Here is a 15,224-nt window from a genome sequence, read left to right as displayed (position 1 = left end):
TGTTTTTCTCATTCTACTCAATAGTTCAGTTGGGAATTTGTCTGAAACCAAATTTTCTTGGTTTCAAATGGAAACCCCTGGCGAAGACAGCAAGGGGGCCAGAAATGTAATGTGAAAGTAGCTTAGAGCTCTATGTGACTGCAGACTTGTGAATCCTCATATCGCGCGCTTTGCATGCTGTGAGGACTCTTCAGTGCTGGCGCCGGGAGCAGGCAGCCATGTGACTGTAAACATGCGATTTGCATACTTTCAGTTACATTCCGACTAGACTGTATCCGACCTCCCTCAATACTTTGGCATGGAGCAAGGCTGCATACATCTAGTCGGTATGTAACCGCATGTATGCAAATCACATACTTACAGTCACTCTCCCAATGCCGACAACAGAGAATCCTCCCAGCGGGCAGGACCGGATAACCCCTTTAAGCTGCTGCCAGACAAACTTGACAAAACTAACAATAGCGGTGTTGAGACAGAATCAAGTTTCAATACCATGTATATACATAAAAGCCAAATGTGGGATGATCCCCTTTTCCCAAGTAAAAGTATCAGAAGGTGGCCACTAATAATGATTGCTTTATCATGGCATCACAAATACGGAAACAAAATCAATGTTTCGACCCCTAGTCTGGCTCTTTATCAAGCTAACTTGACACAGTACCTGATCTTTCACCTTACACCTGCTATCGAAGGAGAGTTGAGAGGTGTCGATACCAATTTTGGCGATATTCTGACCAGTCCTTATCTCACATAGTTTCAATGAGAATTAAAATATTTCCAGCTAACTTATATACTTCATGGTCTTCACATGTATGATAATAATAAGCTGAGCTAGAGGCTAGTGGGTTAGCCAGCTCCTGTAGATTCTGTCCTGGAAGTAGTCAGGCAAGTTCTCAGTAATATGTACCTGTTAATAGAGGTATATAGTATTTGAGCCTCTCTTGTTCTGTCATTTGTGACCTCTGCTGTCCACACCACACCAGTTGTTGTCTTCTGCTGCTATATAGGCTGAAGCACTGCAGTCTCTGCAGCCTACAGTCCTGTCTGCAAGGACTAAGGACCTCTTTGACCCATGCACTCATCCAACTCTCAGATGCTTGAGCTAGGTGTTGGGAGAGCTCCAGCCAGAGACTTGTGATGACAATGCAGGAGCTGATGACATTGATGTGGTGCCAGGAAGACTGTGTGCACAGGGAAGAAGCCTGTGTTCCCATTACAGGCAGTGCAAGGTAAAGCAGCTTTGATGCTCTGCAGTCACTGGGTTTTTTTTTCTGGTCCAGCGTCATGCTGACACTGCTCACTTCTTCTTGATTGGATGTTTCTAGGGACTGACTAAGAATACTGATGGTATCTTACAGAGTAGCTTAGCCACATGGATGAGGATTCCTCAATATCATTGTTCTAATGATCCATTGTTATAGCACATTCTCCTCTATGCTGTAGCTGGTGGTCCTGGGATCAGCAAAGTAAACTATTGCAGGTGGGCACTTGGGGTGAAGAATTGCAGCCTGTGTGTGCCAAGTCACCCTGGATGCTCCTGACATGACTGCAGATGCTATTTGTCCAGGGGAACTAGAGGAGAGATGTCCTATGTGCCTGTGTGTGGATTCTCAGCTCCTATGGTGAGTGCTGCTTTGCTGCAGTCCATTCTCTCTCTCCTCCTTGTTTCTTTGACCTTCATTCATTAGCTCTGGAGGGAGATGTATTGTGAATTTGTGATGTAGGTTTGGGGGCTCAGTCATTAAAACCTTTTTGTCAGATGTATAGAGAATCCCTGAGATGGTGCTCAGATTTAGCATTAATAAAGATCATGAAGTGCTATAGGGCTGATTTATTCTCATTGCTTTGTGTGTATCAACGTGTATGTGTGGGAGCTTTGTATCAATAGAGATGTGTTTCTAATAATGTTCCACTGAGTTTGTATTTAGTAAAGGAACACTGTGCAATAACATTAAATATTAACTCATTTTTCAGTGTTACTGAGTATCAAGTTCTTCAGTGATGTCATGTAACAGAGCTGCAGCAAATCTGAGAATGATCTTGTAGTAAATCACATTCATGGATTGGATTGTCATTGACATGGATTCCGCCACCCGCTCTCCTTTATACACAGGGGTTTGTTGGGTTTTTTCATGACCGGTTACACACATGGAATTGTTTTCGTGTGACGCAGACCCCGCAGATTACATCATTGCAGTTTACTGGAGAGCCAGACTAGTACTGATGTTCTTTTTCACCACCACACGACCAACATCCTATGTGAATTCCTGTGGAAAAAATCTAGGTAGAATAAACCTTCACATATTTTTTTTTTCCTCTTTGCGTAATTACTTTGAAGCTAAATATTTCCGGCAATTATGAATATCACTAGGCTAAACACAAGCCTGGATTGGAAATTTGCTTAGGTATGCATGATCGCTAGAGAGATTTATCATTAAGGATTCCTGTAAAATTCAACCACGACCCCCTATAGGAATTGTAAGTCATTTTTGGAAAACAGAGAAAAAGATTTTTTTTTAAATCCCTCTCAATTTTATTTAGATAATCTTGATAATTATATCACTTTTCACTGCATTGTTTAGGTAATTTTACAATTATAGCTCTCCATAAACTGCATTATAGATAGAACAGAAATAATGGGTGATATCATAATTACTCAGTAATAAGTAAAGGTTCAAGTCTAGGGGACATTTGGAAATAGCTTTACCTACAGACTTTAATGGTCTTCACTGGTAACGGTATCCCCATAGCTGGAGATTCCCCCAGTCAGACTTTTATGTCATGGCCAGAGTATATCATGGGGAAACCTCTTTGACTATAAATGTTGCATTGCTTCTGGTCAAAACCATCTCCAATCGAATGTATTGCCCAGATGGCTACATATGGACATCAAAAACAAACTGAGTTCCTTTGTGAGATCATTCTGATCTGGTTTTCCAAATCTCAAGCTGTCCAGAAATGAACATTTCTGTGACCTTTTATCAAGATTTGCTTGAATGATTTTTTAGCAAATGGACATATGGCAGCGATCTAGTAGTACTTCAATCACATTTCACGCAATAATGGTTTCCACTAGGGTGCATTACTGAACAATCAGAGTGTGAAGAGTGCTGTAAAGAGCTTACCAGCGTACAAGTACATGTACCAATCTTATACAATGGGCAATGATTCTCCATGCATTTTATTTTGTACAGAACCCCATATTTGAGACCTCAAGATCATCGTTTGATCTCTTAATGAGCATGAGGCACAAAAGCTACCTTAAAGACTCCAGTCCCACATAGAATGGAAACTGTGTGGCTCATTTCTCTGGCCACTGCAAATTTGAATTGTGACCTCTGCCAGCCTGTGTACCCACTGTTCACATAACATGTCACTAGTAAAGGAACAGTACTTGCATCTGCACAATTACATGTGTCATACATGACCTGCAATTAAAATTTTAAACATCACAAAACATATCAAGACCATATGGTTCCAACTATCAAGGTGTGAGTTTTTCCTGTGCGGTTGTTGGATATAGGTTCCTTCCTGACAGAGTTGTTTTTAGGTTAAAGGATCAAATTAAATTCAGTTAGGTTTCAGACAACCTCTTTAATGATCACTATAGTGGTACTTTTACGACTTTACATGTTGGTAGTATGAGGTTATGTGTGGCAGTATTGCTGGTCTCCTTTATTGCCGTATGGATGGTAACTTTGGTCTTGGTGCAGTTGTGTTAGGTAATCATCAGCATGGTGACGTTCTGTCATTATGTGGTGCCATTATGTTATCATAACATAGTGGTATTGTTTACCCAGTGGCAAATAAAAGTTTGGGCACCCCTGGTCAAAATTACTGTTACTGTGAACAGTTACACAAGTTGAAGATTAAATAATCTCTAAAAGGGCTAAAGTTAAAGATATCACATTCCCTTTGTATTTTAGGCAAATATAATATATATACTGTATATATATAGAGAGAGAGAGTAATTTTTCACATTTTAAAAATTACAAAAAAAAGGGGTCGATGCAAAAGTTTGGGCACCCTTTGAGATTTGTGTGCTCATACAACTTTGACCAAGTTTTCACCCAGCTTTATAAAAACCCAGCCTCCTCTAACCTTATGTCAAACAGCAACTGCCATGGGTAATTCTAAGTAGCTGCCTAGCACTCTGAAAATGAAAATGGTGGAGGCCCACATGGCAGGAAAAGGCTATAAGAAGATAGCAAAGAGTTTCAAGTTGCCATTTCCACAGTTTGAAAGGTAATTTAGAAATGACAGATAACAGAACCAGTGGAGGTCAAGATAAGGTCAAAATTTCAGTGAGAGCTGCTCGTAGGATTGCTAGAGAGGAAAATATGAACCACGGCTTGACTGTAAAAGACTTTCAGAAAGATTTTGCACACTCAGGAGTTGAGGTACATTGTTCTACTGTTCAGAGACACCTACATACATTAAATATGGCCTTCACAGAAAAGTCATCAGAAGAAAACTTCCCGTGCATCCTCACTATAAAACTCAGCCTCAGAAGTATGCAAAAGAACATCTAAACAAGTCTAGTGCGTTGTGGAAACAAGTCCTGTGGACCGATGAGGTTAAAATAGAACTCTTTGGCCGCAATGATCAAATGTATGTGTGGAGAAAAAAGGGCACAGAATTTCGGGAAAAGAATATCTCACCAACCATTAAGCATGGGGGTGGATCAATAATGCTTATGGGTTGTGTTGCAGCCAATGTCAAGGAGAACATTTCACGGGTAGAGGGAAGAATGGATTCAATGAAATTTCAACAAATTCTTGATACAAACATAACACCATTTGTAAAAAAGCTGAAGTTTAAAAGAGGATGGCTTCTACAAATTTATACAGGAAAGATGTATATCTTTGTACCGTGTTAGCCAGTAGATAGAAAAATATTCAGGATTGAGAGTCCTCAGTAGTTGATACCTTTTAATGGCTAACTGAAAAGATGGTAATACATTGCAAGCTTTCGACTGGGGGTCTGTATGTGGGGGAGACAGGGCAAAAGCTTAGAACAAGGATGAATGCTCATCGTCACACAATAAGAGAAAAAAGAATGGATCTACCTGTGGCAAAACATTTCTGTATCCCTGATCACAGCAGCATGGATATGAAATTACTGGTATTGAAAGGTAACTTCACATCTCAGAGAGAGAGACGAGTTTGGGAGTACAAATTTATGACGAACTTTGACACTCTCAGTGCTGGAATGAATGTGTCGCATGGATTTATGTCTTTTTACATCAATTAAGGAATTTCCTTTTAAAACCTTGCGGGGCAACACAGAACTAGACCCCAATCAGAGGACCATAAAACATCCAGACTCCTTATCTATGAACTGGTCCAATGTTTATATTTATGTTTCTCCCTCTCCCATATTGATAGTTCTGCTTCACGTCACTTGTCTTATCTATTGCATTTTTTCTAGGCTGTATTGTGCATAAATATGTGACTTCAGATTTTGTATTAGTCTAGCCTGATGAAGAGACCTGAGTAGTCTCGAAAGCTTGCAATGTATTACCATCTTTTCAGTTAGCCATTAAAAGGTATCAACTACTGAGGACTCTCAATCCTGAATATTTTACAAATTTATAATGATCCTAAACACACGTAAAAATCCACAATACACTACCTCAAAAGATGCAAGGTGAAGGTTTTACAATAGTCCTCAGAGTCCCCTAATCTGAACATCATTGAAAATCTGTGGCCAGACAACAAAATAGCAGTTGATGCAAGATGACCCAGGAATCTCACAGAACTGGAAGAATTTTCCAAGGAAAAATGAATGAAAATCCCTCAAACAATAATTGAAAGACTATTGGCAGGCTACAAAAAACGTTTACAAGCTGTGAAAGGGGGTGCTACTAGGTACTAACCATGCAGGGTCCCCAAACTTTTGCATCTGCCCATTTTCCTTTTTTGTTATTTTTAAAATGAAAAAAATGAATGAATATATATATATATATATATATATATATATTGCCTAAAATACAAAGGAAATGTGTAAATGTGTCATGTTTAAAGGGAATCTGTCACCTACTTTTGGCGGGCAATTTAAATGAGGTCGGTCCTGTCCGATGGGTGGTGATTCCGATATTTGCTGCCTCCCCATCCTTTGCCGCCGTCCGCAGTTTTTTCATGAATAGGTGTGGGTGTATGCCATTTTTCACGCGTGCGCTAAGCATTCTTGGGCTTGCGCACGCGCAGTATGCTTTACCCAACCGCGGGCAAAGCTGAAAAGCCTGACAGCGCATGCGCCTGTTAACTAAGCCCCAGAAGTATTTTGCTGTGTTCCGGGGCCTAGTTAACTGGCGCATGCGCAGTCAGGCTTTTCGGTTTTGCCCGTAGTTGGGCAAAGCAAAGAATGCTTAGCGCACGCGCAAAAAATGGCATACACCTATTGATGAAAAAACTGCGGACGGCGGCCAAGGATGGGGAGGCGGCAAAGATCAGAAACACCGCCCATCGGACCGGACCGACCTCATTTAAATTGCCCGCCAAAAGTAGGTGACAGATTCCCTTTAACTTTAGGCCTTTTAGAGATCATTTCAGCTTCAACTTGCTTAATGATTCACAATACCAGTAATTTTGACTAGGGGTGCCCAAATTTTTAGCACTCAATTCGTTATTCTGTATGTGGCTTTTTTAAGTCTATTTTATATGTGCTCCATATGTTTTCCACTTTGTGGGCAGAGTTTAGCGATTCCAGATGTTTTCTGGTAATTGATTATCAATTGTGACTTTTTAAAAAGTCGCAAAATTTGGTACGATTCACTCCAGTTTCCCCACCCCAAGTGTATTTTTGAGTAAGTCAATATTTTGGCACCATTTTTGCACTATTTTGCACAACATGTCACTTTTGGTGGCAAAAAGATGCAAAACAGTCCAAGATAGAAAAAAAAGACCTTTTTTGACTTTACATCAAATTCATGAATTGCGTGCCCCATTTCGAAGTATATGTTGGCAAGAATAGTAATCAACACATAAGACTAATTTTTCAGTCACTGACTAAATTAGCTTTTCATCAGGAATGGACAAAATATGGCGTAATCTAACTAAGACTAATCATTTTTACTTCCTGTTAAACCTTTAGTTATTAAGTAAGAATAGAAAAATATTCAGGATTGAGAGTCCTCAGTAGTTGATACCTTTTAATGGCTAACTGAAAAGATGGTAACACATTGCAAGCTTTCGAGACTACTCAGGTCTCTTCATCAGGCTAGACTAATACAAAATCTGAAGAGTCACATATTTATGCACAATACAGCCTAGAAAAAATGCAATAGATAAGACAAGTGACGTGAAGCAGAACTATCAATATGGGAGAGGGAGAAACATAAATATAAACATTGGACCAGTGCATAGATAAGGAGTCCGGATGTTTTATGGTCCTCTGATTGGGGTCTAGTTCTGTGTTGTGATGCCCCCACACGGTTTTAAAAGGAAATTCCTTAATTGATGTAAAAAGACATAAATCCATGCGACACATTCATTCCAGCACTGAGAGTGTCAAAGTTCGTCATAAATTTGTACTCCAAACTCGTCTCTCTCTCTGAGAATTGAAGTTACCACCCCCCTTAGCCGCATGGTCTGCCTAAGGAACAATATGGAACTGTGAGTGTAATCTCTTTGTTTTCTCCACTTTTATTTTATACCTGTACTGTACATATTTTATGTCTCAATTTTATAGCAACTTTTATCTGTAATCACTGTCCTCTTTCGGAAAATAAATGAAATAATTATTTAGATCTGTCTCCATGCTCTAAGAATCGAACTATACGCCTTTGATAGATAATCGCTACTAATTCAAGGGGTTTGCCACAGACCCTCTTAATTTAACGCTGTGAATTAAGTAACCGTGACTGGTGGCAGCGCGTTGTGTATGGCTATTGTGGCTTGCTGGCAGTTTAGAAGGGTCTTATATTGCTGAATAAGGGGCTGCAGCCACAGCATTGATAATTCCCTTACTGCAGAAGCCTAATTGCCGGTTCACAACAGGCAGCCCGTCCGGCAACTAATTATCCTAGGTGCAGTTCCCTGACTGACCTGAGGGTAAGGGGGGCGCCGGAGAGCTGCGAGTTCCAAAGTGGAACTGAGAAAGTGGGATATACATAAATCCCCGCAGTACTTGGAAGATTGATAGCAGTGGTGGGGCATCCAAATTAAACTCCCCCTGCGGCAAATTGTAGAGTGAGAGTAGCTTGCTGGATATTTTTGGTCACATGGTGCCAGTGGTGGGATAACTAAGATAAGCCCCAACGGTGCCTGTGATAGCCGTGTGCCGGCATTGTGTCTCATCCCTCCGTCCGCTGATACACCCGTGTCAGTGGTGGGACTGTGACATAGTGGTGACACAGGGTCCGCTGTCCGTCGCATTTTGGTGGCAGCGGGACCCCCGTTAGTGTCGCCCGTAAGTAGACGAACAGCGGTGGGCTGTTCGTCACATATCGTCACAGGAACCTTTCCTTGCAACCAGAAAAAATGTAAAACCTGTCCATTTATAATGACCACAGACAAGATAAAGATCCCCAACTCACATCAGGACTACAAGATCGCAGGTACTTTCAGCTGCATTACATCTAATGTGGTGTACTTAATTATTTGTACTAAATGTCCAACTGGGGGTATGTATGTGGGGGAGACAGGGCAAAGGCTTAGAACAAGGATGAATGCTCATCGTCACACAATAAGAGAAAAAAGAATGGATCTACCTGTGGCAAAACATTTCTGTATCCCTGATCACAGCAGCGTGGATATGAAATTACTGGTATTGAAAGGTAACTTCAATTCTCAGAGAGAGAGACGAGTTTGGGAGTACAAATTTATGACGAACTTTGACACTCTCAGTGCTGGAATGAATGTGTCGCATGGATTTATGTCTTTTTACATCAATTAAGGAATTTCCTTTTAAAACCGTGTGGGGGCATCACAACACAGAACTAGACCCCAATCAGAGGACCATAAAACATCCGGACTCCTTATCTATGAACTGGTCCAATGTTTATATTTATGTTTCTCCCTCTCCCATATTGATAGTTCTGCTTCACGTCACTTGTCTTATCTATTGCATTTTTTCTAGGCTGTATTGTGCATAAATATGTGACTCTTCAGATTTTGTATTAGTCTAGCCTGATGAAGAGACCTGAGTAGTCTCGAAAGCTTGCAATGTGTTACCATCTTTTCAGTTAGCCATTAAAAGGTATCAACTACTGAGGACTCTCAATCCTGAATATTTTTCTATCTACTGGCTAACACGGTACAAAGATATACATCTTCCCTGTAAGTAAGAATAGACATTATAAAAATTGTACTCGTCATTTCTAACATTTCTGTCAGGCTTTTTTTTTAGTAGGAAACTTGTATAAGTATCAAATGTATTCTCAATAATCTTTTAAGTGGCATAATTATAATTTGTATGAGATTTTTACATTTCTTCATACAGCATGTCATTATAGAGAAATCTTTCTTCCTACATGTTTTTTCCTTAGTAACTTTGCCAAAGCTGTCATTTTGTCGTTTTCCATCATTATGATAGCTGTTACCAGTTAAGTTTTAGCTGTTCACAACTCATCCAATAATGTTCACCAGTTTATTCTTTAAAAACTAGAGATGATGTAAAAAAAAAGAAAACATACATTAAATGGAACGTTAACTGACTTACCCATAGTCATTACTCATGAGGGAGTCTGTCAGCTTGTTGGACTATATTATTATTATTATTATTATTATTTATTTATATAGCGCCATTAATTCCATGGTGCTGTACATGAGAAGGGGGTTACATACAAAGTTATAGATATCTCTAACGGTAAACAAGTTTCCACAACAAATTTACAATGACAGACTGGTACAGAGGGGAGAGGACCCTGTCCTTGTGGACTTACATTCTACGGGATAGCGGGGAAAAGACAGAAGATCGGGGATGCAGCAGCTCTGGTGGTGATGAGGCGGCATCTCAGGTGGTGGTGAGGCGGCAGAATGGTTATTGCAGTCTGTAAGCGTTCCTGAAAAGATGGGTTTTCAGGTTCCGTTTGAAGGATCCGAGGGTGGTGGATAATCGGATGTGTTGAGGCATGGCATTCCAGAGGATAGGGGATATTTGGGAGAAATCTTGGAGGCGGTTGTGTGAGGAACGAATAAGTGTGGAGGAGAGTAGGAGGTCTTGGGAGGATCGAAGAGTATGTGTGATGGTCAACGTGTGACTGGACACACCGCCTCCAGCAGGGCGAATTTCTATAGCACACGTGTCCATGGATACACCGCCTCCAGTAAGGCAAATTTAAATAATAAAGGGAAACACCAGGGAAACTCATACAATGGAGGGCCCTGCGATAGGGAACAGGGACGTGGAGACCTCCTGCACTTCCCTGAGTCAGTGTCTCTACACTCCTAACGATCCCTAGGCCGGTTCCGCACCGGGCGCTGATCAGGAACCTAAAAACCCTAGCTCGCCCTGCACCTAGCCCTTTCTAGTGAAATGGACGGTGCAGAAACTAATCCCACCACTGCACTGAAACACACAAAAGGAAAGTTACAAAACAGGGGTAACACCACTTAGCTTTGCTCTGTTGCTCTTGCTCCCAGCAACAGAGTCCTCCACCAGAATGCAGCTTTCCTCCAGAATAGCTGCTACACCAGAGCTCTGCCTGAGCTGCAAGGAAATCCTCTCAGTAGTTCCTTCCTCCACAGACTTGGTTGGAAATGACCACTATCACCAAACCCTGCTCATAGACCATGTGACTCTATATAGGAAAAGGGAATGGTCAAATGATCAGGGGCCAAAAGCTGCTATAATCCCAGTGACCACCGGGGGCAAAAGCAAAGCAAAGAAAACATCAAGTGCAATGACCCTAATGGCCACCGGGGGCAAAACTAGAACTGAGGCTGGTTTCACACTTGCGTTTTTTTTCGTGGTATTTTAGCGCTAAAAAACGCATGCGTTTTTTTTTCCTATACTTCGCATGGGATGCGCTTATGTGCACATACACATGCGTTTGTATGCGTTTTTCCGCGCATGTGTTTTTTTGCGGTATGCGCTCGGGCGCACAAAATGCATCCTGTTGCATTTTTTGGGCGTCCGACTTGCCTCAAAAAAACGCATGCGCACGCAATGCGTTTTTTTTACAGCAAGACACCCATTATAAGTCTATGGGTGCGCATATGTGCGCATTGGCATGCTTATGTATACGTTTTTTAGCGCATGCGTTTTTTTTTTACCATTAGTTGGACAATGGAATTTAGGGGTTTGGGTTAGAGTTAGGGTTAGTTAAGGGGGTTTAGGGCTAGGGTTAGGGTTAGCTAGGGTTTAGGGTTAGGGTTAGGGTTAGTATGGTTTGGTTAAGGGTTAGGGTTAGGGTCAGGGTTAGGGTTAGGGTTAGTATGGTTTGGTTAAGGGTTAGGGTTAGGGTCAGGGTTAGGGTCAGGGTTAGGGTTAGGGTCAGGGTTAGGGTTAGGGTTAGGGTTAGTAAAGTCATGGTTTGGGTTAGTGTGAGGGGCCACCTAATGTTGGAAAAAAACGCAAACGCGGTAAAAACGCACTAAAAACGCATACAAACGCATAAAAACGCTGCGTTTTTTTCATGCATGCTCATAAAAATGCTTGAAAAAAACGCAGCATTTGTATGCGTTTGTATGCATTTTTTCAATGCGTTTTTTTGCGGGAAAAACGCGCTGCAAAAAAAAGCAAGTGTGAAATTAGCCTGAAGCCACCAACTTAAGGAAAAAAAAAGGTGAGGGAAGATATTGGGAGATTACTTCAGAGATATAGGGAGGGGAAAGGTTGTGCATGGCTTTGTAGGTCAGTGTTAGTAGTTTGAACTGGATTCGTTGGGGAATTGGGAGCCAATGGAGGGATTTGCAGAGGGGGAAAGACAGGAGAGTAGCGAGGAGAGAGGTGGATTAGTCGGGCAGCAGAATTGAGGACAGAATGCAGTGGTGCAAGAGAGTTAGCAGGGAGGCCACAGAGGAGGGTGTTGCAGTAGTCAAGGCAGGAGATGATGAGGGCATGTACAAGAGTTTTAGTAGATTGAGGACTGAGGAAGGGACGGATTCTAGAAATATTTTTGAGTTGGAGGCGACAGGAGGTGGCAAGAGATTGGACGTGCGGTTTGAAGGACAGGGCAGAGTCGAGAGTTACTCCAAGGCAGGGGATTTCAGGTGCGGGAGAGAGCATGATGCCATTTAGCATAATAGATAGATCGGGTAGGGAAGATATGTGAGATGGAGGAAAGATAATGAGTTCAGTTTTGTCTAAGTTGAGTTTTAGGAAGCGAGAGGTGAAAAAGGAGGATATGGCTGATAGACACTCCGGGATTCTGGACAGCAGAGAGGTGACATCTGGGCCAGAGAGGTAGATCTGAGTGTCATCTGCATACAGGTGGTACTAGAAGCCATGGGACTTTGAGTTGTCCTAGGCCAAGAGTATAGATGGAAAAAAGTAGGGGCCCCAGGACAGAGCCTTGGGGGACTCCAACAGAGAGGGGGCGGGATGAGGAGGTAGTGTGGGAGTGGGAGACGCTGAATGTGCGGTCAGGAAATCCAGGACAGGGCAAGGTCTTTGATGCCAAGGGAAGAAAGAATCTGTAGCAGTAGGCAGTGGTCAACTGTGTCAAAGGCAGAGGGCAAATCAAGAAGGAGGAGGTTGGAGAATTGTCTGTTAGCTTTGGCTGTGAGTAAGTCCTTAGTAATCTTGGTCATGGCAGTTTCAGTGGAGTGGTGGGGGCGGAAGCCAGATTGTAGGATGTCAAGCAGAGGTGGGAGGAAAGTTGAGCATGGACATGCTGTTCAAGGAGTTTGGAAGCAAACGGGAGCAGTGATATGGGGCGATAGCTGGGCATAGCAGTTGAGTCAATGTTTGATTTTTTGAGGATGGGTGTTATGGTGGCATGTTTGAAGGCAGAGGGGAAGGTGCCAGAAGTTAGGGATAGGTTGAAGAGATGGGTTAGGGCTGGAATGATCATGTTAGTGAGGTTGGGGAGCAAGTGGGACTATATAGTAAGGGCTCTGATTTAACTAATGGGGAAGACACAGCTGTAATTACTGGGCACAGGTAATGATGTGAGTACTAGTGTAGGGGGAGCCAGGGCCGTAGTCATGCTGACAATGGTTGCTCAATCACGTCCTGGTCTCCCGCTACATGCACACAGTGTCCCCTTTGCAGCATACCTTTCTTTCCGCTTTCGGATCCATCAGGGTGCTCTCTGATTGGCTGAGGATTTCTTCCTGACGGTTTCATACAAAGAGAGACAGAGTCTAGTTCAAACTTAAAATAAACAATTTTACTCGGTTCCATTCTCAGTACATCCAGTTCAGTCACAGAGGCAACATAGGGTTCATCACAGAGTGCATCCTTTTCTCTCCCTGTGCTTTCCCTCACTTTTTCCGGAATGTCTCAGGTTCATACTGACTCGTCCAGTACCGCAGCGTTCCTTCTGTTCAGCCTCACCACCTTCAGGAGTTTCCCTCTCCATTTCTCCCCAGACATAAGGGCATCGACTCACGTAGTTGGCTGCCACATATCGTAGCTGCCCTGAATTCCTTTGCTACTGTGACCTTCAGCCCGCAGGCCCTGGACGACAGGGTTACTGGCGTAAACGTTACGTTGCCAACTGCCCTGTCTGGGCTTTCAGGCCCTACTGACTCAAATCAGGAAATCCTCCTTGCTTACTCCAGATGGCCCCTCATAAGTAAACTAGTTCCCATTACTCTATCTTATCCTGTTGTATTCTAATAAGCACACACATTATCAATACATTATACATATAACATGAACCAGCACTTGTCAGGGACGTCAAACACATGAGAAAGGAGAGTGGAGCACAGACCAGTCCTCGTGCACCTCCTTACACTAGATATAGGGGGAAGTACTGATAAGTCTTCTAAGACAATGCAAGTGAAAGGTTAACTGTGACATTTTTGCTTTGAGCCTGTGACTTTTAGCTTAAGGGTGTACTCTTATTAATACTATAAAAAAGGGGTGACTTCTATAGTTTAAATGGTCATGTAGGTCATATGGAGCTGAATAAAATTTTATCTGCGATCTGCTGACTTATTTCAGAGTAATCTACATTTTTCCTAATATGTAAATGAGCTGTTCAGAACTATGGGCTGGACACTGATCTGCCTGAGAATCTGCCTCCAGAAATTATTTTAACTGAAAAGGGGCCTTTCATCTTTCTTTGAATTAAAACTAATAAAATTGTATTTGTCATACTACTCACTAGTGCATACTGCTGTTATTCGTGTAGCCTTCAGTCTTATTTTTTTGTGACATGTGTCTTGCTATGCAAGCATATAGATCCTACAAAATTTATGTTGATTGTGCCTGTCGATTTGCTTTATTTAGCCAGCAGCAGAAAGGAACACAGCAACTGCAAAGTGAGAACACACCTAATCAGGCTGCAGTTCTAACTTCTCTTTGGGCCTTTCCCCCCCTCTATGATGCAGCTGTGTTTCGATTGGCCTGTGTTATAAAGAAAAAGGAAATGCTCACAGAACTATGCTGTAAGCCTAGTTAGTAGAAAGGAATATTTGTATCTTTATTAACTAGGGGAGTAACTTTGGAATGGAGGAGCACAAGTTGGAGGAAATGCTCAGTAGTGATCAGCAAACCTGTGGATGTTCAAGTTCGATGGGTTCAGGTTGTCTTTTTAAAAAGTCCAGTTCGGGACTCAGACTTGACCCGAACTTAACCCCGGACTCCGAACCCCATTCATGTCAATGGAGACCCAAACTTCAGTGCTGTAAAATAGCTGTAAAATGGTCGTAGTAAGGGCTAGGGGACTAAAAAAGAAAGCTATATTGGGGTAAGAGCAGGACAGTTACCCTGAAAACTATTGTGGATAAGGAAATGACTTAAAATAACAGAGAATAAAAAAAAAGAAAAAAATATAATAGTGACCCAGGAGACAGAGGTCCAAGAGGAGTAGGAGATTGAGGAGGATGTGGACTTGGCAGTGTACGTGGAAAAGGTGGAGATAGCCAACACTATTTTGTTTTTATTGATTTTTTGGTGGGTACTCTGAAAACAGACAGTGTAATAATCTGCTGGCTACTGTCTCTCCTTATACAGGCCGTCTAATACGTTTCAATTTTTGGGTTGAAAACAATGAGGAGAACATCAAATAGTAGATGTGGCCGTGTTGCTGATGGTGTTAATGTAGCTGCTGCAGGGAGAGAGAGGGTGTGGTCACTCTGTGTCTGCTACGCGCACAAATGAAAACA

General features: G+C 42.1%; 1 protein-coding gene across 3 annotated transcripts in view; it reads left to right on the top strand.

Moving 5' to 3' along the window:
- Window positions 1–15,224, top strand: part of ANO4 (anoctamin 4) — a 384,866-nt gene that overhangs the window by 131,968 nt on the left and 237,674 nt on the right. The window contains exon 1 of one of the 3 annotated variants that reach the window (XM_073545025.1): window positions 1,516–1,622. The exons of the other annotated variants lie outside the window; for them this stretch is intronic. The gene's annotated coding sequence lies outside the window, so the exon portion shown is untranslated. Of the gene's footprint in view, window positions 1–1,515; window positions 1,623–15,224 lie in introns of those variants that run through there. 3 annotated transcript variants of the gene reach the window in all.

The sequence above is a fragment of the Dendrobates tinctorius genome, unplaced genomic scaffold (genome assembly GCF_039654945.1).
Source record: "Dendrobates tinctorius isolate UK_male_01 unplaced genomic scaffold, ASM3965494v1 ptg000139l, whole genome shotgun sequence".
NCBI lineage: Eukaryota > Metazoa > Chordata > Amphibia > Anura > Dendrobatidae > Dendrobates > Dendrobates tinctorius.
This window is presented reverse-complemented; position numbering and strand designations above follow the sequence as displayed.